The sequence below is a fragment of the Mus caroli genome, chromosome 3 (genome assembly GCF_900094665.2).
Source record: "Mus caroli chromosome 3, CAROLI_EIJ_v1.1, whole genome shotgun sequence".
Taxonomy (NCBI): Eukaryota; Metazoa; Chordata; class Mammalia; order Rodentia; family Muridae; genus Mus; species Mus caroli.
Window position 1 is genome coordinate 101119968 of NC_034572.1, and position 23972 is coordinate 101143939.

Here is a 23972-nt window from a genome sequence, read left to right on the forward strand (position 1 = left end):
TGTGTGTGTGTGTGTGTGTGTGTGTGTGTGTGTCTGTCTGTCTGTCTGTCTGTCTGTGTCTGTGTCTGTGTCTGTGTCTGTGTGTAAATGGATTTCTAAGTGGAATGTTGAGAGAAGAACATGTATTACTGTTGACTGTTAATGCCACTCAAGAGGCAGGGAAGGATTTCCCTGCTGTGAACTGCCTTTGTAAACATTGTAAAATCTCAAAGCAGGAAAGTGTCCAGGCCTCCACCTGAAGAACTCCATCAACCAGTCTCCTCCCTTGACATCCTTAACTGTCATAAAGGCTTTTCCAGCCTTTATAACTGTCACAATGATCATTTCCAGACCTTCAGAAAAGTCCAAGCAGAAGCCACCAATCCCTGAGCTTCTCCAAGCTCAGGACTTAAAATTCTACTAATCCTCACCCTGGAAATCTCCACCCTAGAAAGCTCCGTCCCCAAGATCCCCTATATAAGCACTGCCCTTTGTCCAGTTCCCTGAAGCTGCCTGCTCCCTCCCAGGAGCCACTTCTGGATTTTTCCCTCCAGACCCTGGCACCTACAATAAATCTCTTTTATGAGATTTGCTGCCTGGTGTGACTCTCTCATCAGAAGAAGACAGGAAGCAATGAAGATAAAAAAGGGAAGAATGGGAAAAGCAGAGAAAGGCTGAGATTCCTGAGCTCCTCAGCTCAGCTGGGGATACTGCCCCCTGGGAGCTACACCACCTCTGCTGAGGAGGCTTCCTCAGAGCTATATGGTTCTTGGGCTCCTGTGTCTCAGGATGCCCTTCCACTTGGATATCTTCCCATCTCTGAGCTGTGTGATTCCTAGACTTCCAAGTCCTAGGACACCTTCCCATATCAGCAGGAAAGCCAGCAAATACAATACAATCATGCATCACAGTACAACATTTAAATCAATGATAGGTCACATGTCGGTGTCCATATTATACTTAAACTAAAATATTCCTCTAGTGATGTCATAATCATAGTGACATCACACTGTAAGGTGATGCATTAGTCACCTGTTTATTTAAGGTGTTGCTGGTATGTGTAATTTGTGTTACTGTGCCACCAGCCTCATATAATTATATAGTGCATACAATCCTTAACAATTATAATAAATGACTGCTATTGAGTTGTATTTCTTCTACTGTATTTTTTTAGTCTTAGAGTATACTCCTATTAATAGAAAGAAAAGTGCTCATTCTTCACAGATTCAGCATCTCTTTCTTGTATGTTTGACATAATCATGTGCTTGGTTCACTCTGGCCTCTAGATGAACAGGATCTACTGTTAATGTTGTCAGTAATGGTGAGTGATTGGCCTAGAAACAGAATTAGGAATGATTAGGGACCACAAAGCACAAAAATCAATGATGGTTATTTCTCTCTAGTCAGGCATGTCCCATTTACCTGTGATCTTGAAGAATTGCTAGATATCAGAAACTGTGAAGTCACTGGAGGCAAGGAAACAAAAACAGTTTCAAGAAGAGCCCATATTGTATGTGGAATAACTTCTGATGACCTGAGTTGAAGATCAGGCACTGAGCTACATCAGCACTGAGACCATCAATGACAATGGCAGAGTTTGCTTTCAATGTTGAGAGAAAGGGTGGGCCTGACGTCTGCAATCTGGAGGTTTAAGTAATTCTGGACTCATGATTTATTCTGTGAGTTGATGTGAAAACAGCTAAGAATTTGGGGACACTCTAGATAACTTGCTTGTGAGAGTAAATTGCTTTCCCGAAGAAATCTGTAGCATGCATGAGACCTCTCCATTATGGAGCAGATGCCTGAAGGGCTAGGTATGAAAAGGGCTAACTGTCTAGGTGTCTGTGATAGTCACTTATGTACAAATTTATGTAAGGGTATGCTTCTCAGAACCCCACTCCTGTCGCACAACATCTGACTATTGTCTATTGAGCTGCTGTCTGACTTGTCATTATTAGTAAATTCCATGAAACCAAATGGTAGTAAAGGTTGAGGCATTCCTTTGGGACTGAAGATACAAGGCAGGAGTCACTAGGGGGTTCCTCCACAAGTCCATGATCTATCAGAGATAGATTTCTGTGGGAAGCTTCCTTCATTGAACTAGAGTAAAAGACAGTCAGACAGTAATAAAATTGGACCATATTCCATCCAGACTGTTTCTCCTTCCCGTCATCTCTGTTTCTTCTTGGGTTGAGACTCAGGATGTGGTTTGTGGTTGTTGGGAAGTCCTCCTGGACTAGGTGAGGAACATCACTTTCAGGCCTCCACTGTCTATCTGCTCCAGGGGGAGAGCCTTGAGTCTGGCAGCTGGACGAAGGCTGATCTGTCTATTGTAGTCTCATGTGGCTACCCTACTGGGCTAGAGAATTTGCCTGGGATTCTCCAAAAACAGATCCTAAAATCCAAGATCCATCTCTCTGTCAAGAAAGTGTCACCTGACCTTCTTCAAATTTAAAAGAAAAGCTATCTTTCCCAGGACCATGGAAATAACTTATAATTTTGAAAACAAAAGTTATTTTCAATAGCATAACCTTTTCTTTGGACAATACTCATTAATTTCACGAGAATATTTCTAATATATAATATTGAAAATGACATCTTACTCCATCAAGGATGTCACTGTATTTTATAAAAACAGCAGCAAAAATGATTCTCATCCTTTTGCTGAGAAAGCAGCCATTAGGAACTTTGACTCTGAAACCCAAGGCTTGTATAATTCCCCATTTACCAGCAAGTGGCACTATTGTCCACCATGTGCTCTGGAAATTGTGTCATGTTTTATTTTTTACTTCTATGGCACTAATTTCTTCTGTTTAGGGGATTTGTCATTGTCCTAGTAGTGGTTTGGTTTGGTTTCATTTCTTCTTTACTTAACAGAATATTCTCTGCTTTCTCCTTTTTATCTGTCTCTTATAGGTTGCCAAATCTTAACGATTCCGTCTCAAATGTACATCTCAAATCCTCTCCCCTTTTAATTTTAGATCTCTAATGCATATCAAACACATACGTGTAAGAGGCAAACAATGAAAGCATGTTTTGAAAAATCTATAGAATAAACTCCATTCACAGTAATCTGCTCCAGCCCTGGTCTTGTCCCTAAGAGGCAAAGATACTCCATAAGCCTGGAAATTAATACAAACCTCAATTTGAAGAAGCATGAAGCACAGTTGCTCACTGACTTACACACAAGGTTGAATCCAAGTTAATCCATCGAAGCTTGAAAACATCTTCAGCCAGAGTACCTTTAAGGCACTTAGGAAAATGAACTTCAGAATATCTGAATTAGCCTGTAGTTGGATGAAATCATCTAACACAGAGTCAGTCACTTTCACAACAAAGTGGTGAATATCTCATGTATATGCACAGTTGAATAATTTTTAGACATGGTGGTTTGTGAAAACAGAAGTCAAAATATTCAAAAATACTGGTGTCATGTACTATGGTACATGGCTGAGTACCCATCCATCACCTATGATGGAGAATGATGGGAGCTTCAACTCGTGGCGGCTGCCCAGCATCTCAAGAAATTGTCCTATCAGTGGACCTAGAAAAGATAAAAGTACAGTTTTTATTTAAATAAGTATCACTGTTACATGATTGAACCATTGCAAGTCAGAGATAGTGGCCTGGAATTAGAATTGTACCCCTCTAGAGCTGCACACTGCACAATACTCAAGTGTTATTCATATGTATATACATATATGTGTGTGTGTGTGTGTGTGTGTGTGTGTGTGTGTGTGTGTGTGTGTGTGTGTGTTGTTTGAAAAAGGCTATCAGGAATGGAGAGATAGCTGAACAGGCAAAGCAGTTGCATTGTAAGCATGAAGACCAAAGTTCAGATCCCCAGAAATGACATAAGAAGTTTCTTGGACATGCTGGCCCCCATGCAATTCTAGCAGAGATGGGATCCTGAAACTATACAAGTAGCCCAATCAGGGAGTTCTGGGCTTAACTGAGGAAGACAACTAACATCACTTTTGAGAGCAGACACCCATGTGTACCAAGTGCACCTGTGTGCACACATGCACTAACATAACAGCAAATACACATGTATGCACAAAGGCTCATTGTTTGCTTGTTGTTTGTGACAGGGCTTCTCTGTGTAGCCTTGGCTGTTCTGGAACTTGCTCTGTAGACCAGGCAAGCCTCAAACTCAAAGGTCTCCTACCTCTGCCTCCAGAGTCCTAGGATTAAAGACATAACCCACCATTCCTAGCACAAATGTGCATCTTATACACACACACACAAACATGTGAAAAACTTTATCAAATATTTCTTTGATAATTCAATTTTCATCTACACCCTATGTCCCCCCTTCCATAGTTTCTATTAGCTGGTATTGGAATCTTCCACTGTAAGCATCCTTTTCTTATTCATATCTGTTCCGTTCTCAGTGAAATTTCTTTGCTTATTTTAAACTTGTCAATTTTAGTTATATTATGGATTTGTATGAGCATGTATTAATTCATTTTATCCCTTTAAACACTTTATTCTCTGGGCAATGTTTTCTTTAAAGGAAGTTTAGAGTTCTTATGGTGTTCTTTCTCTCTAGTTTTTAAATTGTTGTGTTTTTAATTATTGTATGTGTATGATAGACATGTGTGAGTATGGATACATTCATATGGAAGCCAGAGGACAATCTCCAGGAGTTGCTTCCCTTCTTCATTTATGGATTCCAGGGGTCAAACTCATGATGTCAGATTTTGCCAGCAAGAACTTTTACCCACTAAGCCATTTTGTTATCCCTTACTCTTTTATGTTGTAAACATTTCTAGAATATGTAGAAAGCTTCAAAGTTTAAAGCTTCGTTGCTCTGAACCTATTTTTTAAGAATGAGACAATAAAGGATTAAGGTGAAGTCCCCAGTGATTAGGTGGGGCTTGATGACTTCTGCAGTCCAACTTATTTAAGTCCAACTTAAGAGTTACTAAATTTTATGTGCATGAGCATGTGCATTTTTTACTCTACAGGAAGGCCATTGAAACTCCCAAAGATGCTCTAACTTCTTCTGTTGGGTTTAAGAACACAAGCAAATGTCCTGGAGACACAGAAAGGGTATACAGTGCTTCCTAACTCTTCTCCCATAATCTAGCCTTCACTATGGTTAGAACCATAGTGGTTCTGGTTAGAACCAGGTGTGACAGTATCCTCCCCAAAGTCAAGAACCCTCAGTGACTATCTACACAAGCAGAACTGAATCCTTCCCACTTTGGTTTAAACTATCTTTTCCTGTCTTGTTTACCTCACTATTCATAAACTATCTCACAGTAAGAATGGACTGAAAAGTTATCATATGCCAGGATCATACTAAGTCTTCATGAATACAAAGATGAAAAAAAGTGTCTGCATACTACAAACCTCAGTCCTCCATTAAATCTTGTGGAATGAATTGATACATGAATGACAACTATTCCCTCTATGTGACATAAGTTTCCCATATCCATGCCTGCCTGCTAAAATTCTACTCATTTATAATCAACCTCAAGCTACAAATATCTTTGAACTCCATGATGAAATTAGTCATCTCCATCTCCCCCATTCTCTTAGTCACCTTCTTTATGCTGGTATTTAAGTACTGAATCTAGATTACTTTGAATATGCTAATTGGCATGCTGTGTAGGTCTTCCTCACCTGATGGACCATGATAATATCCCATGATCTATATTTTAAAAAAAAACTGGCATAAAGCAGGAACCCAGTAAAAATGTGCTGAAAGTAAGTTTTCCTGTTACAGAATTCAGGGGAGAAATGTTCAGTAGGTTATATAAGCAAGACTGAATTGCTTTATTCTTTTTCTTGACATTCAAACATTTATTAACCTACTTTAGACAAGGCCATGTGCCATATGCTGCAGTTACAAAGATGAAAAAGGAACAGGCATGTCCTGAAATGGCTCAAAGTCTAGCAAGCAAGGATAGATGAGTGCAAACAATTACAAAAGTAGGTGTTTGGCCATTAACTGTACTGATACCAGGGTGGCAAACACTTAGAATCATGTCTGGGAAAGAAAGAAGGTGCTATGGCTTGACAGGAAAAGGTAATATCCAGCTAAGACATGGAGGCTGAAGGGAAGAAAGTGTTCCAAGAGAAAATAAAAGAATATAAAGGAAAACTTAATAGATGCTATTTTCATGTTTGCCTTTATTGGAGGAGAAAACTCAGAAATATATTTAAATATTTATTCTTCCAGTATTCAAATATTTACTGTAAATCTATAGCACCAGGCTAAGTAGATAGTTTTAATATGGGTTGTCTAAAACGTAGATAAAGAAATAGAACATTTCAAATTAGAAAATGATTTTATGCAAAATTAGAAAATAATATAGTCCAGATACAATTTTAATGGCCTCTAAATTCAAAGAAAAGGCTTAGAGAAGAACATATATAGATAACATATCCATTAGTCAGTTTCTCTGAAGCATCAACTATCCCAGAGAACATTTGGCAGGAGCTCCTTTGCAATCAGTTCCTGGTTGGATTTTCTGATGAGAGTCAGAAGTGCTTTTATTCCGAATTGTTGATTAAAGGAAGATTCCCATGCTTTACATGCCAGATGTGCAGGCGGTGACGCCAGCTGCCTATGCTGAATGACGAGGGGCCTGATTTATATTCTCTCTCAGGAGCAGGGCCATGTACTTCTCAAAGTGACTGAGAAAGTAGTATGTTGGGGACAAGGGTGGTATTGCATGTGCACCTGTGCATTTAATATATACTTCATGTGCCAGGCACCAATCAAGACACTGAGTAGCATCAACTTTGCTTTTCATATTATGTAGATGCCCAGAGAGACAGAAAGTACTTTTTATGCTATACCGCTTATTTAGATTTATTTATTTTAGTGGGGATGATGCCAGCCAGTTCTCACTGGAAATGCAATTGTCACCTTGGAACACACTTTCTGTTTAGGGAGGAGTTATTTAAGTAGCCTCTCATGTTTATGTTAAATGTAAGACAAGTTGGTGTTCCATCCATGAGGAATGCTATGTAACAGTGCCTCCTTTATGCGTGGCCATGTGTTATCTCCTGATTTTCTTTGAGTTTCTGGAACTCAGAAATGGAAAGGAATGAAACTTTTAATCATGCCAAAAAGCCTCGGGAATCAAAGTCATGGAAACCAAGCCCCTGCATTTTGAGGTTCATCTTTATTAGAACTTCTTTGAAAAGATGTTTCCTCAACTTAAAGGCCCACTCTACAAACCAGGCTTAAAGGACCTAGATGGTAGCAATATTTGATTGAGGTGCTTGATAAATATTTGATAAAGGACTCAGTCCTAATTCCACAGAGTATGCCTCTGCTCCTCAATTTGCATATTAAAGTGTAATTATTCCTTTTTAATTAATTCTCCCTTCACTAATCTTCCTAAAATAACTATTGAAAAGCATGAGCAGATGTCAGTCTCTTCATCTATTAACACCCAATTGAAAATTACTCAAACAATGTCCTCAAATAGAAAATAATATCTCTTTTCCTAATATCCAAATAATGTAAAAACTCAATCACCTATTATGTATGCCAAGTCGTTTAATAATCCAAATAAAAAAAAATGGAAGTTAAAATGGCATTTTTTCAAACTTCATTATGGGAATTATATCTACTACCAATAGATACTATTTCTGATTTTAGTATTAAATATATTTACAATATTCTATGATAAAGTTGTTATTTTGAGATGATGTGATATTTGTAAAAGTATTTAAACTGACATTTTTAATTTTGGGTTTAACTGATTTTGATTTGAAGTATCTTAAAATAAATAAACCTTCATCGGTTTGATTGTTTGTAGTTTCTATAAACCAAGAGAAAATTAGACAGAATTGATTTTAGATTGTTATTAATGTGACCAACTATGATTTGAAAAAGCATCAGTGTTGTTTCAGTACAATCCAATAGACATTCATTATCAACTATGTGCCAAGCATCATGATACAAGCAAGAAATGTAAGATGTAATACATGGTTTCCACCTCTAAGAAGGCAATATCCTACCAAGGAGAACTGGTGACTAAAAGAATGACCATAGCCAGGCAGTGGTCGTGATGCCTTTAATCCCAGCACTTGGGAGACAGAGGCAGGAAGATTTCTGAGTTTGAGGCCAGCCTGGTCTACAGAGTGAGTTCCAGGACAGTCAGGGCTATACAGAGAAACCATGTCTCAAAAACAAACAAACAAACAAACAAACAAAAAAGACAAAAAACAAAAAAACACAATCCAGAGTCAGCTCTAAGGAGTCTGACCTTTCAGAAGATGAAGGAAATGCCCATCCACTATAATAGATGAAAGGAGGGGTATTATTTCTCTAAGTATAGATGGCTTCTCTTCAGAACTATAAGTGATTCATTCCATATCATTCTTAGTCCACTTGACCCTTCTACTACTACTAAATATGTTGTCATATTTAAGACAACAATATTTGTGTTTAAAAAAGAGCTTCCAAAAGAAATGGTGACCCTCAGTCTCATCTAGAACATCTGTCTGAATGACTGAGAGAAGCAGTGAAGGATGGACTAAAAAAAATAGAAGAAGAAAAGAAAAAAGCACACAACTAGCAAAAGGTGTCTTAGGACTCCAATTCAGACATATCTGGTTTCAGGGTCTTTGTTTCTAACTCCTGAGCTCTATTGTCTGCCCAGGCTTGAAGCTGTGTTTTCAGTCAGCTAAGAACAGAGGAAAGATCAGGTTTAGTATTCCCAGAGGTTCAAAGTGAAAACTGGCCCAGTTATTCTTTTTAAAAAGCTAGAATGTGAGCTGAGGATCAGATCTGCTTTTCGGAAACTAGAGGCTAATTAGTCTATAGATTCCATCATGTTTGGAGAGTTTAGAGATATACTGCAAAAGCTAAAGAGATTTACATGTAATGTATATTAAATAATGCTCAAGATTTAGAAAGCACTTTATACTCTATAGTTTCAGGAGCTCTTAAAATAACTGTAAGTTACACTGAACATACTAATAGCTATAATCCTTAAATCCTGAAAGGAAATGATGCTAAAGCTTCAGAGTGATTTTAAATGAGAAGACCAATGTCCAGCACATCTGTTTGACTCATAACAGATACAATAACTTTAACAACATAATGAACTTCTCTCTTGTCTTTCTATTTCCAATATACTGAGAAATTTTTTTTTCAGTTCTAAGATGGGTGTTTTACAAACTTTAACTTATTTAACCTTTAAGATATATTGTGCTATGCAATTGCATTTTACCCATAATTTATTTTAGCCTATCAATAATCTGTTAATTTATTATTTGCTGATAAAATGAAAACACAAATATCTCAGTAACTGGCCAGAATCAACCAGCTCCTACATGCAGAGGTTGAATTAAATTCAGGCAATATGGCTTTAGGTCTTTGTCCCCAGTCTGTACATTCTATAAAAGGGAGTGGTATAGTTATCCCTGTCCATATTTTTAAAATGAACCAAACAAACAGCAGCAATAGAAAACAAGACAGCTTTCAACCCAAAGGAGATAAGGGGTGGTTTTATTCTGAAGCAGAATGTTAGTGGCCATGGCCCAGGAATACAAATTTAGGTTACCACAAGCTCTATGTTCCAATGAGATGATTCTCATGAAGTATTCTGTGTAACAGAACAAACAAAGTCATAGATTAACATAGTTTTCAAATACATTGGTGGGTAGGAAAGTAGGTAGGTAGGTGACAGTAAAACAGGAAATTCTCTGCACTAGGCCTCAAATGTTATCTGCTGGCATTTTTAGCTTTTGAGTTTATGAAAGCTAGAATCTATTCAAGCATTTCAAAAGTCATGACAATTATGTTAGGTCATATCTATAGATGGGCAATAAAAGAATATTCAAAGCAGGCCAAGATAGACAAAGATAATTAGATTCTGTACCTGAAATGTTTCTAACCTCTCTCCAAGCACAGAATTTCTAGCCAGTCAATCAGACTTTGAAGAATGTCCAATGCAAAGTGTGATCTCTTCTGGACAGTTCAATTCAGCAGGCTCACTCCTATGCCTCCTGGAAACCATAAACTGTTCTCTTTATGGCTCTATATGAAGAGTTTATGACACTTTATAATTTTGAAAATTATAAATTCTTCAAACTTGTAATACTTTGAAGCTCTGTAGCTTCAAATACTTAAAATATCCTTATTAGAATGAGGACCAACGATAAAATCAGTAAATTCACTCCACCTTGATAAGCTGAAATCAAAGAGCAAATTAAATTCAAAGTAAACAGAAAAAAATCATCATAAGGAATCAATTATATAAGAATGATCAGATAAAAATCAATGTAAATACTGAATATTTAAAAATATTAATGAATATCTGATAATTCCCATCTCCACCTGTACTGATTGGCAAGGTTAAACAATATGACTAGAATTTTCTTCCCTATTTTTCTCACTAAGATTCAAAAGCCTGGTGTCTCTTAATCACTGCTGGCTTTGATGATTTGTTCAAGACTAATAACATTTGGTGGATCTGGCACTTATTTACTTCCAAACTTTATCAAAACCAGGAAATTAACTTCCACCTGGCTCCCTTGTGATTCCTGCCCTGGAGGAAAACGGCTGCTGAGCTGGCAGGCCCATAGTCAGCACCAACAGCCAGCCTTGTGCAGAAGTCATCTTGGATGTCCAGCCTAGAGACTGACATGACCAAATCCCACTGCCTGCTGAATACAGGTGAATTAAAGACTTCAGTGGTTCAATTGAGCCATTCTAAAATCTTCTGAGCCACAAATTAAATTGGTGGGTTTTAGCAGTAAGTTTAATTTGCTAGGTGACAATAACAATGAGAAAATTTACAGAGAATTACAGGAGAAATTTTAACTTTCTAATCTCAGAAAAGTATGAAAAGACATCACTATACATATTACATGTGTGGAAGGGAAAACAAAGCAATATAATGAACAAAAGCATTGAAGTATGTTTGGCAATTTACATGGACAAATTAGTAAAATGTGCACAAGACATAAAAAAATTTCAACAGCTACAAATTTATATAAGAAGTAAGATAAGTCAAATCTGTGTTTGAAAATCTTCCCATTAAGAAAACTCTAGTCCCCAATAGTTCAATGGTAAATTAATCCAATAGTTAGGCAAAATTATACTATTAAGAAATAAACTTGGAAAAATAGAGATTAGAAATATCTTCCAAAGTCATAACAGGAAGCAAGGACAAACCTACTACTGAAAAAGAAAGAGGAAGAGAAGAGGAGTGTGTGTGTGTGTGTGTGTGTGTGTGTGTGTGTGTGTGTGTGTGTGTGTGTGTGTGTGTGTGTGTGTAAAGGCTAATACTAGAAATATGTTACTTCTTTTGGATTTGTTGGCATTGAGGACCTATAGTCCCTGATATTACAACCAATACTCTTNCATAACAGGAAGCAAGGACAAACCTACTACTGAATACTATTGACTAAAGAACTTTGATCATGTGTGTGTGTGTGTGTGTGTGTGTGTGTGTGTGTGTGTGTGTGTGTATGTGTATGTGTGTGTAAAGGCTAATACTAGAAATATGTTACTTCTTTTGGATTTGTTGGCATTGAGGACCTATAGTCCCTGATATTACAACCAATACTCTTGATTATCCACCAGAACTTGGTGGTAAGCTACTCTTTGGTAGCTGAAGATACCACATACTTGAGTCATAGAACATAGTAAAATAAAGCTGCTGGCAATCTGGAAGTTTCAGTACTACTGGTTAGCTTTCATAGTGCTTGAAGATGCTATATACATTACTAGAGAAGAAAAGCAGTCATCAGTCTTACCTAGCAATGAACCCTATGATCTCCAGTCGTTACTTGCCTGGCAGGATGTTCATACTGGTGGGAAAGAGACAAAAACATCATGAGAGTAACCAATTACTTCCTGATTTGCTTTAAGTTCTACTCCACAAGATGAAACACCTACCTGACACCATTGTTAATCCAAGAATCTATGGCTAAACAGGTCATCAGCCCTAGGGCAGAACCACTAATTTACTCTGCTGAATGGACATACTATTAAGCTGACTCCTAATAACTTACTGTACACAAACTAACATATCTCTCCACTCCACCCTCATCAGAGAAGTTTCTATTCTATTTGTAGTAGAGGCTGACTATCATAGAGACCTATAACTGTTCAAGGTGCATAGAATAAATGACTGAAATGCTCAGCCCTAAATACAGCAGCTATATCACAGCCACTCTGAGAAGACTCAGGGATGATTGTGTAAGGGGGGGCAGGTGAAAGGCATGGAGGAGATAGAGCACTGGATGACTTAAAGGAAACAATACCTCTTGGATACAGCAGGGAAGCTGCACATATGAAGTCACAGCATTTGTGATAACATGCACAGAATCAAAGCAGATAAAATTAGAGCATGAAGAGAGGAGGTGAACATGAAGTAACAGCCCTATCTGAGGAGCTATCTGCTCTTAATAGCTGCTGAAAGAGGGCATGTTGGTTTTCTCTAACAGTGTAGCACTTGGTAAATCCTCCACACTCCAGCAAAAAGCCATACATCCAAGAATTTGGGGGTAGCACAAACTAAGTATAAAGGGTTCAAATTTTAAACATGGACACAAAGTTGAATAGGGTAGGGGAAAATGTGTGGATCCAGGAAAATCGAGATGAAACTGGGTAAATATAACCAAAACACAGTGTATGAAATTTTCATTGAACTAATAAAAATGCTATAAAACGACCAACCAACATATTACATTATAAGAAAATAGAACTTCAGACCACCAGCTTCCTGTAAATGTGGGTGCAAATATCATTAACAAAATATTGGAAAGTAGTATCTAGAAGAAGATAATGTGCTTTTACTTTTTCAGAGTTTCTTTTTAATAAATATGTATCCTTGTGACTTGCAAAATGTTACAGCATGATTCTGACTGCCCTTTTTAAAAAGCCCTCAGGAGCTTAACTTCCCAAAGATGAGATGACTGCAATGTAAATTGGCAACTTGACAACTTGATAGGACTTCAAATCAACCTAGGAGATATCACTCTGTGTGTCTGGGTAAAATGTTTCAGAAATAATTAGGTGGAGAAGGGGAAGAAGACCTTCCCTCAAAGGGAATGCTATCTTCCAATGAGTGACCCAGATAACAAAACTTTAAATGAATTTATCACAAGAATGTAGTCATTTCAACATTTAAATCAAGTTCGTTACATAAAAATCAACTGATTTTTTGATATTTAACATCAGTAGCCTTCTTTTACACAAAGGATAAGTGGGCTGAGAAAGAAATTGGGGAAACAATACACTTCATAATAGTCACAAATAATATAAAATATCTTGATATAACTCTAACCAAGCAAGTGAAAGATCTGTATGACAAGAACTTCATGTTCCTGAAGAAAGAAATAGAAGACCTCAGAAGATTGAAAGGTCTCCCATGCTCATGGATCAGTAGGATTAACATATGAAAAATGGCCATCTTACCAAAAGCAATCTACAGATTCAACACAATCTCCATCAAAATGTCAACTCAATTCTTCACACAGAAAGAGCAATTCTCACTTTCATATGGAATAACAAAAAACACAGGATAGCAAAAAACAATTCTCAAGAATAGAAGAACTTCTGGGGGAATCACTATCTCTAACCTCAAGCCCTACTACAGAGCAATAGTAATAAAAATAGATAGGTAGATAGATAGATAGATAGATAGATAGATAGATAGATAGATAGATAGATAGATAGATAGATAAACAAACCTTGGTATTGACATAGAGACAGACAGGTCCATCAATGGAACAGAATTGAAGACCCAGAAATAAACCCATATACCTACAGTCACTTGATTTTTGACAAAGAAGCCAAAACCATATAGTGGGAAAAAGAAAGTAGCTTCAACAAATGGTGCTGGTCTAACTGGTAATCTGCATGTAGAAGAATACAAATTGATCCATTTTTATCTCCTTGTATACAGCTCAAGTCTAAGTAGATCAAGGACATCCACATAAAACCAGATACACTGAATCTAATAGAAGAGAAAGTGGGAAATAGCCTCAAACACATTGGCACAGGGAAAAATTTCCTGAACAGAACACCAATAACTCAGGTTCTGAGATCAACAATTGACAAATGGGACTTCATAAAATTAAAAAAGCTTCTATAAGGGGAAGGACACTGTCAACAGAACTTCACTAACCATACATATGATAGAGGGTTAATATCTAAAATATACCAAGAACTCAAGAAGTTAGACTCCAGAAAACTAAATAACCCAATTTAAAAATGGGGTACAAAGCTAAACTGAATTCTCAACTGAGGAATCTTAAATGACCAAGAAGCACTTAAAGAAGTGTTCAGTGGGCTGGTGAGATGGCTCAGTGGGTAAGAGCACCCGACTGCTCTTCCGAAAGTCCAGAGTTCAAATCCCAGCAACCACATGGTGGCTCACAACCATCCGTAACAAGATCTGGCGCCCTCTTCTGGAGTGTCTGAAGTCAGCTACAGTGTACTTACATATAATGAATAAATAAATCTTTAAAAAAAAAAAAAAAAAAAGAAGTGTTCAGCATCTTTAGTCATCAGGAAAATGTAAATCAAAACAACCCTGAGATTTTACCTTACACCAATCAGAATGGCTAAGATTTAAAAAAAAAAAAAAAAAAAAAAAGAACACTCCACCATTGCTGGTGGGGTTGTAAGCTGGTACAATCACTTTGGAAATCAATCTGGTTGTTCCTCAGAAAACTGGAAATAGTTCTACCTGAAGACCCAGCTATACCACCACTCCTGGGTGTATATCCAAAAAATGTTTCACCATATCAGAAGGACACATGCTCCACTGTGTTCATAACAGCCTTACTTATAATATCCAAAAGCTGGGAAAAAAAAAAAACAAATGTCCCTCAATGGAAGAATGGATACAGAAAATGTGGTATATATATATACACACAATGGAATACTACTCAGCTATTAAAAACAATGACTGCATGATTTTTGTAGGCAAATGAATGTAACTAGAAAATATCATCTTGAATGAAGTAAACCAGGCCCAAAGGACACACATAGTACATACTCACTGATAAGTGGATATTGGCCCAAAAGCTCAGAATATCTATGATACAACTCACAGACCACATGAAGCTTAACAAAAAGGAAGGCCAAAGTGTGGATGCTTAAATCCCACTTAGAAGGGGGAATAAAATAATCATGGGATGCAGAAGTAGGGAGGGACCTGGGTGAGAGAGGGGAGGGGAGAGAAAAGGGGAGCAGGGTCAGGTATGGGGGGGTAGACAGGAGAGAAACCCAGAAGTCCAGGAGAATGAGTAGAAATATGTAGCAGTACAGGGTGAGGAACAAGGGAGGAAGAACCACTAGAAAGTTCCAGACACCAGGCATGCAAGAGGCTCCCAGGACCGAATGGTGATGACATTAGCCTAAATGCCCAACCACAGGGAGATAGAACCTGAAGAGACCACCTCCAATAGGTAGGCATGGCCCCCAGTTGAGGGATGGGGCCACCCATCCATCTCAAAAATTTTAACCCAGAATTATTCATGTCTAAAGGAGATGCAGGAACAAAAAAATTTAAAAATGGAGCAGAGTCTGAAGTAAAGTCCATCCAGAGACTTTGGGATTCATCCTATCTGTAGACACCAAACATGGACACTATTGCTGATGTCAAGAAGTGCTTGCAGACAGAAGTCTGGCTTGGATGTCCTCTGAGAGGCTCTGCCAGCACCTGACTAACATAGATGCAGATATTCACAGTCAACCATTGGACTGAGTGCAAGGACCCCAATGGAAGAGTTAGGGGAAGGACTAAAGGAGCTGAAGGGGATTGCAACCCATAGGAAGAACAACAATATCAAATAACCAGACCCCTCAGAGCTCCCAGGGTCTAAGCCACCAACCAAAGAGCATACATGGGCCAGTATGTGGCTCCTGCTATGTATGTAGCAGAGGACTGCCTTATCTGGCCTTAATGAGAGGGGATATGCTTAGCCCTAAGGAGGTTTGATGCCCCAGAGAAGAGGAATGAGGTGGGAGTGGGTGGGTAGGTGGAGGAATACCCTCTTAGAAGCAAAGGGGAAGCAGAATGTGGTGGGCAGAGTTCATTGAGAAGGGACTGAGAAAGGAGACAACATTCTAAATGTAAATTAATAAAATAATAAAATAATTTTTAAAATATATCATTTATCAAAAATTTAGACATCTAGACCTCTAATAAAAGGAGCCTATGCTGAGAACTATAAAACACTGTCAAGGGAAATTAAAAGAGTTAAAGAAATGGAAATGCAGATTATGTTCATGAATTGCAAAACCAGACATTATTGAGATATCTATTTTTCCCAAAGAATCTACAGGGTCATTGAAAACACAATCAAAATGTCAGTGTTTGTTTAAAAAGAAAGATAGGCTGACTTTCATGAGAAATTAAAAAGGCTTTAGAATAATTAAAACAATCTTATGGATAGTGTTTGACTCTCTCTCTCTCTCTCTCTCTCTCTCTCTCTCTCTCTCTGTGTGTGTGTGTGTGTACCAGAGGACAACCTCAGATGTCATTCTTCCACAGGTACCATCCACTCTGTTTTATGAGATATAGTCTCACAGAATATTTCCTATCACCTCACCATAACAGGCCTTAGTAATTCTTATTAGAAAATTTGTTTCATTTTCCCCAAATCTTGGTGAATATAATATCCTTTAAACATCATTTACACCTGTTTTTCCTGGTTTTCTTTACACGCACAATTGTTTGATGCTACACGATGCCTGAACCTGTGGATCTTTTTAAAAGCCATATTCTGACTTAGTAGGTCTAGGGAAGGACCTGAGATTCTGTAAGTTAGTTGTTGTTTTCCTTGGAGTTTAGGGTTCTTTTTTCTGCTTTCTATCTGCCTGTTTGTCTGTCTGTTTTGAGACAGAGTCTCACTATGTAACCTAAATGGCCTGGAAACCACTATGTAAACCAGGCTGGCTTCAAACTCACAGACATCCTTCTGCTTCATTCTCCTTCTCCTGCATGCTGGCAGTAATGGCATCTGTCACCACATTTGTATCTAAGATTCTGCATTTTTAAGAAATTTTTATATGATATTGATCATCATATAGGAATAAAGCTGTTGGTCAAAACTTGGAATAGAATGTTCCTTGCAATGTACTAGCAAGGTAGTGAGTTTTATTCTCTTTTACTTGTAGGTTTGAATACGTTATCATAGAATGTGGCATCAGAAAAAGTTGAAGAAAAATAATAAAATAGCAGCTATGAGTCTCTTCTCCATCTCCAGCCCTGTCACTCATGCTTCCTACTACTTGTAACAAATGGCTCTGTTTCTAAAGAGCCATAACACACACCCTCCCCCAATGACACCTGTCTCCTAAAGATGTGTCAGAAGGGAGAAAAGACAGAGTTACTCATATGGCCATGATTTTCTGTGTCCCACACTGCAGGAGGAACAACTGAGGCCTGGGGGGAGGGGGGCCAGGGAACCCCTCGGTGTATCTTTTTGAACTCTGAGTTAAGGCAACATAAAGCACCGCCAGCGATAAACAAGACTGCATGCTATCCTTGTGGGGATATTGGTAGGATTTTCATGGTACTTATAGATTAGAATCACATGTGTTCCTTTTGTCCTTATAGTTCTTGGATGAACCCAGGGTGATCTGGTATTTGGAAAGGACTCCCATCTCAGCAAGTCAGTTCTCTCTCACATCTTCCAGGTTATCTGCTCTTACTGATGTTCTTGTTTTAATTCAGCAGACATTTGTTGAGCATTCATTAGCCAGGCTTTGTGTAGTCATTGTTGAATACCAAGAATAAGAAGCTCATTTCAGACATGCATAGAAAGAAACTGAGCTAAACGAAGAGAATATTTACTGTGTAATTACTACATGCCAGAAACTGTACAGGTTTTTTTCTTTTCAAAATGCCTTAATATGGGAAAGCACAGAGTGCTTGATTCTGCCAGGGAGAAGGGCCTTGCTCCCAAGCCATCTGACATGAACTCAGCCTTGAGAAATGAGTAGAGTCTGTAGGCAGAAAAAAAACCACAGATCTCCGGTGCATTCTGGACATGAGGAAGACAGCTTGAGCAACGGAGCAACGGTGTTAGATGATTTGATGTGTATGAATCTTTGAGTGGCTCCGGGTGAAAGGAGTCTGAACTGCATTTGGGGTCAGGAGCTCTCCTTTCCAGCTGGAGCCTTTACAGTTGCTGTGGTGTCTTTGTATGCATTGTCTTACTTGATCTGAGCAGCCTGCCATTCCCTTCTCAGCTAGAGCACTAATTACCTGTCAGCTAAAACTAGGAAGGCTTTGGACACACCTAGAAAGGGCTGGAAGGCATGTTAATCAAAGCCATTCTGAGAAAGTGATTAAAATTCCCAACGTGTTCTACAAGCCTTCTGCTTCTCCTGAATTTTCAATGCAATTATTATCTCGTTCTTTGGGAGCAGTCAGCTCTCCAGAGAGGCATCCTGAGAAGCCCTGACATTTCAGAATCAGAGCTGGAGCTCCCAGCTGGCTGAGGGGCCTGACAGCTCCCTCTGAATTTCCAGCAGCGACCTGGCAGCTGCCCTGTGGTGGCCTCTGTTTTGGACCTGGGTTTCCTGCATTTCTCAGCTGGAATTCACAGAACCACTGTTGTGGCACAAGCCCACAGTGGCTCTGAGTCCCCTAGCTACAGAAATTCTACAGCCAAGGAGAGTAGAATGCTCAGGAACAGATGTTCAAACATAACACTTTCCAAACTTCTGTGTGGATTTTATACCCCCCAGAGGCTTGTTAAGAATGCAGGTGGCTGCTGGGAGTGCTGGCGCACATCTTTAATCCCAACAATCGGGAGGCAGAGGAAGGCGGATTTCTGAGTTCGAGGCCAGCCTGGTGTTCCAGGACAGCCAGGGCTATACAGAGAATCCCTGTCTAAAAAAAAAAAAAAAAAAAAAAAAAAAAAAAAAAAAAAAAAAAAAAAAAAAAAAATTTTAGGTTTTTTTCAAAAAAAAAAAAAAAAAAAAAAAAAAGAATGCAGGTGGCCACTTCCCAATGTAAATCATCACATTCAGGGACTCTAAAGCCAGCTCCAAGATTCCACCACCCCCCCCTACGACCCCCCACACACTTTTCTTTTGTGAAGAGGGAACAAGATAGGATTTCATTCTGTAACACAGACTTGCCTGGATTGCATCCTGTTTCCCAGACTACCTTAGCACTCAGGACAATCCTCCTGTCTTAGCTGGCATTATAGAGGTAATCCTCCATGTCTGACTGAAAATCCACTTTAAAAAAAAAAGAAAAAGAAAAAGAAAAGAAAAGAAGAAAGAAATTCAATATTTTAAGAATAGAAACTAAGAATTTGGGTTTTGAAATCTCTGTGATCAGAGGATCCTCTCACAGAGACCGAAGCTCATCAGTTTCTGATGAGACATAAAAGTGAGTTTGAAGGGCGTGGATGAAACTCAGAAAGCATAGTGTGCTGCTACTCTTCCAGACTTTTTTGGGGATGACACACCCACAAAGACTCTACTCAGTGAAGACCTCTGCCCTACCCTTTGCTAGCTCTAAAAACAATGCAGCCCCAAAGCAGGGCCATCCCCCCTCCTGTATGATTCCAGGGTCACCCCCCTCTCCGCACCAGCCTCTCTAGCCATGTCTGGAATGCCTGAGCAGAGAAATGTTTGAAAACCACTTTCAGCCTGGCTAATGATGTAGTTCTTCCAAAAGTGTCACCAGGATGAAAAATAGCTTAAAATGGCAAGTCCCCCTTATTTCACCAGCACAGCCGGTAGGAAGTTCCTGCCAAGCAAGATCAAACTTCTTGGGAATGTTTTGAAAAGCTGATGGAAACAAGGGCCCCCATCACACTCTGCAACGCTCCACCCCAGTTTGTGGGAAAGCTCTTTGGAACAGATCTAGTCAGTCTCAGAGACTCACAGAATTGATGCCTCCTGCTGCACTGTCATTTCCACTGCAGACTGAGCTACATCCTCTTGTTTCTAAGGCAGAGTGGGAAAGGTTAAAGAAATATCCAGGCTTTCCCTAAAATAACTATAGCAGTTTGAAGGTGCTGTCCAGAAAGATGGCTCCAAAGGCATCCTCTGTCCATCCCTGCCAGAAGCCTGTGCTGGGCACGTTTAATTTCCTCCATGCATCCCCTGGCCCCTGTGCCGTGGTCCAGGTGTCCTCTGTCTGTGGGAAGCTGCACCATCTGTCAGGCATCTTTCTCTTGCTCCCTAGCCTTCCCTTTCACCTACACATCTTGATTAGCAGATGACAGTTCTGCTCTGATGTTTCTTTTGCCTTTGACGGATTTTCAGCTCAAAAAACAAGACAAGGGATGCTTTATCCTCCACAGAACCAACAATGCTTTCTTTGGTTCCCCTTCCCAACCTTCCAAGGAAAGATACTGGTAGGTACTCAGAAAGAAAGGAAATAACGAGTAAGTAAGTTCATGTCTTCCTTGCCCCTCTGTGATATAGAAAACTATTCTTCATTTCTCCAAGTATCACCACGTTGACACTGAGTGGCAGACAAAAATAGACAGGGGATTTATCCTGTAGCTCAAAGCAAATACTGAAGTCGGAAAGGAGGTTATTTTCTTGGAAATAAAACGGCAAATTGAAACATGCAACCATCTTTAATTCCCTAGTCTTCCCCTGTATCACCCCTTATCCCCAGTCAGAGTCTTCCTGGAACTTAGGTAAAGTCTCAAGAGAGAAAATAAGATACAGAATTCAGAGATGAGAACAGCAGTGGGGACTATAAGTGGGAAGATACAGATCCATCTACAGAGCACTCAGCCAAATAAACCACTTAGAGACTCAATACTCAGATCCATTGGCTTGATGAGTCAGTCACCCACAAAAAGAAAGTGCAATGCAGCAAGAGCCAGAACTGTGAGGCATCTTCACTCCCTACTCATCTCTCTCACATTTTGTATTCAACTCAACACTAATCTTATAGAGTCTGACTCCCAACGATCTGACAAACCCATCTGCTTCTCTCAATCCTATGGGGTAGAGTTCCTCATACTGTTCACTTTTGCCTAAGTGAATATAGTTATAGACCCCAAGTTGGGCTATCTTCCCCGTCCATTCTACTCCACACAAGCTCCTTGAAAGGCCTTTTGAGAGAACAGGATTCATGTTATTCTCTGATAAACACCTTTCAAGCTGTGAATATCTCTCCTTGTGTAGGCCCTGATCTTTCATTCAAAGCCCAAGGCCATGTATGATCTGCTTTCTGTATAGTTCTCCAGCTATAACTCTTATGACTCCTTGCCTCAACAAGTGGGCTCTAGAAAACTACACATCTCTTTTTAAAAGTAGACTTTTCATTTATGAGCCACTGTGCATGTTTTAATAATCATCTGACATTTCCAATCACCCTTGATTCCTACTTGAACTTTAAATCTCAACTAAAATTTCACTTCCTCTAAACTGCCTTTCCTAACCCTCAAAGCACTACATCCTGGATTCTCCTCTTTGCCCCCAGAAATGTATACATCCTACTTCTGGTTTGTATGGCCCAAGAATTCAGGAGCCATGACAACTAGGAGAGTTATCTTGCCCTAGCCTTGGGTCATAGAACAAAGGAGACTCCTAGGTGTTATGGTTACTTGTTTTGGCTTAAGCAACACGAGATTTATTTTTCTCATACTTCATCAGATCAGAAGCCCAAGATCAAAGAATAAATCTTTCTCCTAAATCTTTGTCTTTGAACAGTTTCTCACCATATTCTTATGTGCCCTTTCCCCTGTATGTAAGAATCCCTGATGTCTTTCAGTGTATTCAAATTTTATATTTTCAAAAATTTTAATTGACACAATCATTATACATATTCATAGCATGTGGTACAATACAATACAGCACAGATAATAGGATGCAGCAGTCATATCAAAGTAATCAAAATATATCCTATCACTGCAGATATTTATCATTTCTTCAAGTTGGAAATATTCAAAAGTCTCCCTTCTAGCTACTGAATTAATGTATTAGATTATTGTTATTAATAGTTCCCATGCTGTACTCTATATACAAAACTAGAAGTTAATCTTCCCAACTAAGTTTGCTGTTTTTTAAGATAGAGTCTCATTGTGTATCCTTGGCTAACCTGGAACTCACGATGTAGACCAAGCTAGCCTCAAACTCATAGGGATCCACATATGTCTGTCTTCCAAATGCTGATGTTAAAGTATATGACATCATACCTTGCATACGTGTGTGTGTATTATTATTATTACCCAACACTTTTCTTTCTTTTTTTATTAGATACTTTATTTATATTTCAAATGCTATCCTGAAAGTTTCCTATACCCTCCCCCTTCCCTGCTCCCCTACCCACCCACTCCCACTTCTTGGCCCTGCATTCCCCTGTACTGGGGCGTATAAAGTTTGCAAGACCAAGGGGCCTCTCTTCCCAATGATGGCTGACTAGGCCATCTTCTGCAAAAAATACACCATCCAGAGACTATCCCACCTGGGGTTCCATCCCATAATCAGCCACCAAACCCAGACACTATTGCTCATGCCAGCAAGATTTTGCTGAAAGGACCCTGATATAGCTGTCTCGTGTGAGGCTATGCCAGTGCCTGGCAAATACAGAAGTGGATGCTCACAGTCATCTATTGGATGGAACATAGGGCCCCCAATGGAGGAACTAGAGAAAGTACCCAAGGAGCTAAAGGGATCTGCAACCCTATAGGTGGAACAACAATATGAACTAATCAGTATCCCCAGAGCTTGTGTCTCTAACACTTTTCTTTCTATCCCTTTCATATATCAACCTCTTTTAATCCAGTACTCTATCTGTATAATCTATCTTCTATGATAATCAATTATATTTATTTCCATGTGTGAGAATCTATAGTATTTCTCTTCTCTACCTGATTCAATGAGGATTTTTGAAAATAAATGCTTGTGTCCTTCTTCTTTCCATACTTAATGCTTAAAACACTACAAATGTGGTATACTTTTGTCTTATAACCATGAAATCATTCTTCTTAGTTCATGAGATTAAGGTGAAAGTAGTATCTATTCCTTCACCTTCCTTTAGTTTCCAAACTACCTGTCATGGCTCTTTCGTGATGCATTTTAATTGAAATACCAAATTCCTTGAACTAAACCCAGTCCAATTAATTCAGTCTCCTGAAAGTAATATATAATATCCCAAAACTACAACATTCTCATCTACAGAACTTGCTTGGCTGTCAGTCAAGTGCTTTTCTGCTAAATCTTCTCTTGTCTTAAACTGTCCTGATCATGACTCAACATTTCACAGTTTTACAGCACATCTGCCAGCAATACTGTGAAATTCCATTAGGACTAAGTCATTTTGGGGCCTTTTCATAGCTCCCCTACAGGAAATCAAATATATCTATAACAGGAAGATTTTTCATTAAATATTGAAAGAATAAGTAAGAGGTACACATATAACTTGGATCTGTTTATTTCTGTCTAGTGCTGGAGTCCACCACAATTGTCCTAAATGTAAGAGTAACCAAGGCAATAGCTAAAAAGTTGAAGATCATATAAGATGAAAGAGCTTTAAGGCAAGGGATGAGGCTTATCTAGAATAAACGGTACTAGGCAACAGCAAGATGAGTGAGTCTGTTGTTTCTGTGTTTACCTATGGAAGAAAAGGCATGTTTATTACTGGAGTGGAATATTTCCTATCAGAGAAGCTCATTTAAAGGTTCTTAGTCTCCAAAGATCCCAGTAGAACAGATAAGACATGTTTGACTTATTTCAACATTGCCTTGACAGCTACTGAGCAATGGAAAGAACCCTGGGTTTAGAAGTAAAAACAAACTTAAATTGCCTTTTCAAGAGAAGCTATAAATTAGAGTTTTGTTGGCTAAACATTTAATATTTCTCAGCCCCACTTTTATTGCATGTTTATAAATACTGCTGATATCCACGTGGCAGTGATCAAAGTGCTAAGAAAGGATAACACTTCAGAAGAATTAGAAGAAAATCAGGAATATGAGATTTTAATATTACTATCTCAGATGGATTAGGTAACTTCCTTAGCCTTTGGCTTCTCATCCCACATGCCACTCTCACCCTGGAGATAGGACAG

At 38.8% G+C, this 23972-nt stretch overlaps 1 long non-coding RNA gene across 1 annotated transcript in view; it reads right to left on the minus strand.

The window, feature by feature from the left end:
- Positions 1–23972, minus strand: part of LOC110291330 — a 160573-nt gene that overhangs the window by 3241 nt on the left and 133360 nt on the right. Inside the window, exons 3-5 of the long non-coding RNA XR_002377550.1 lie at positions 11716–11769; positions 3165–3523; positions 1402–1445 (exon numbers count right to left, since the gene is read on the minus strand). This is a non-coding gene — a long non-coding RNA (uncharacterized LOC110291330). The remainder of the gene's footprint in view (positions 1–1401; positions 1446–3164; positions 3524–11715; positions 11770–23972) is intronic.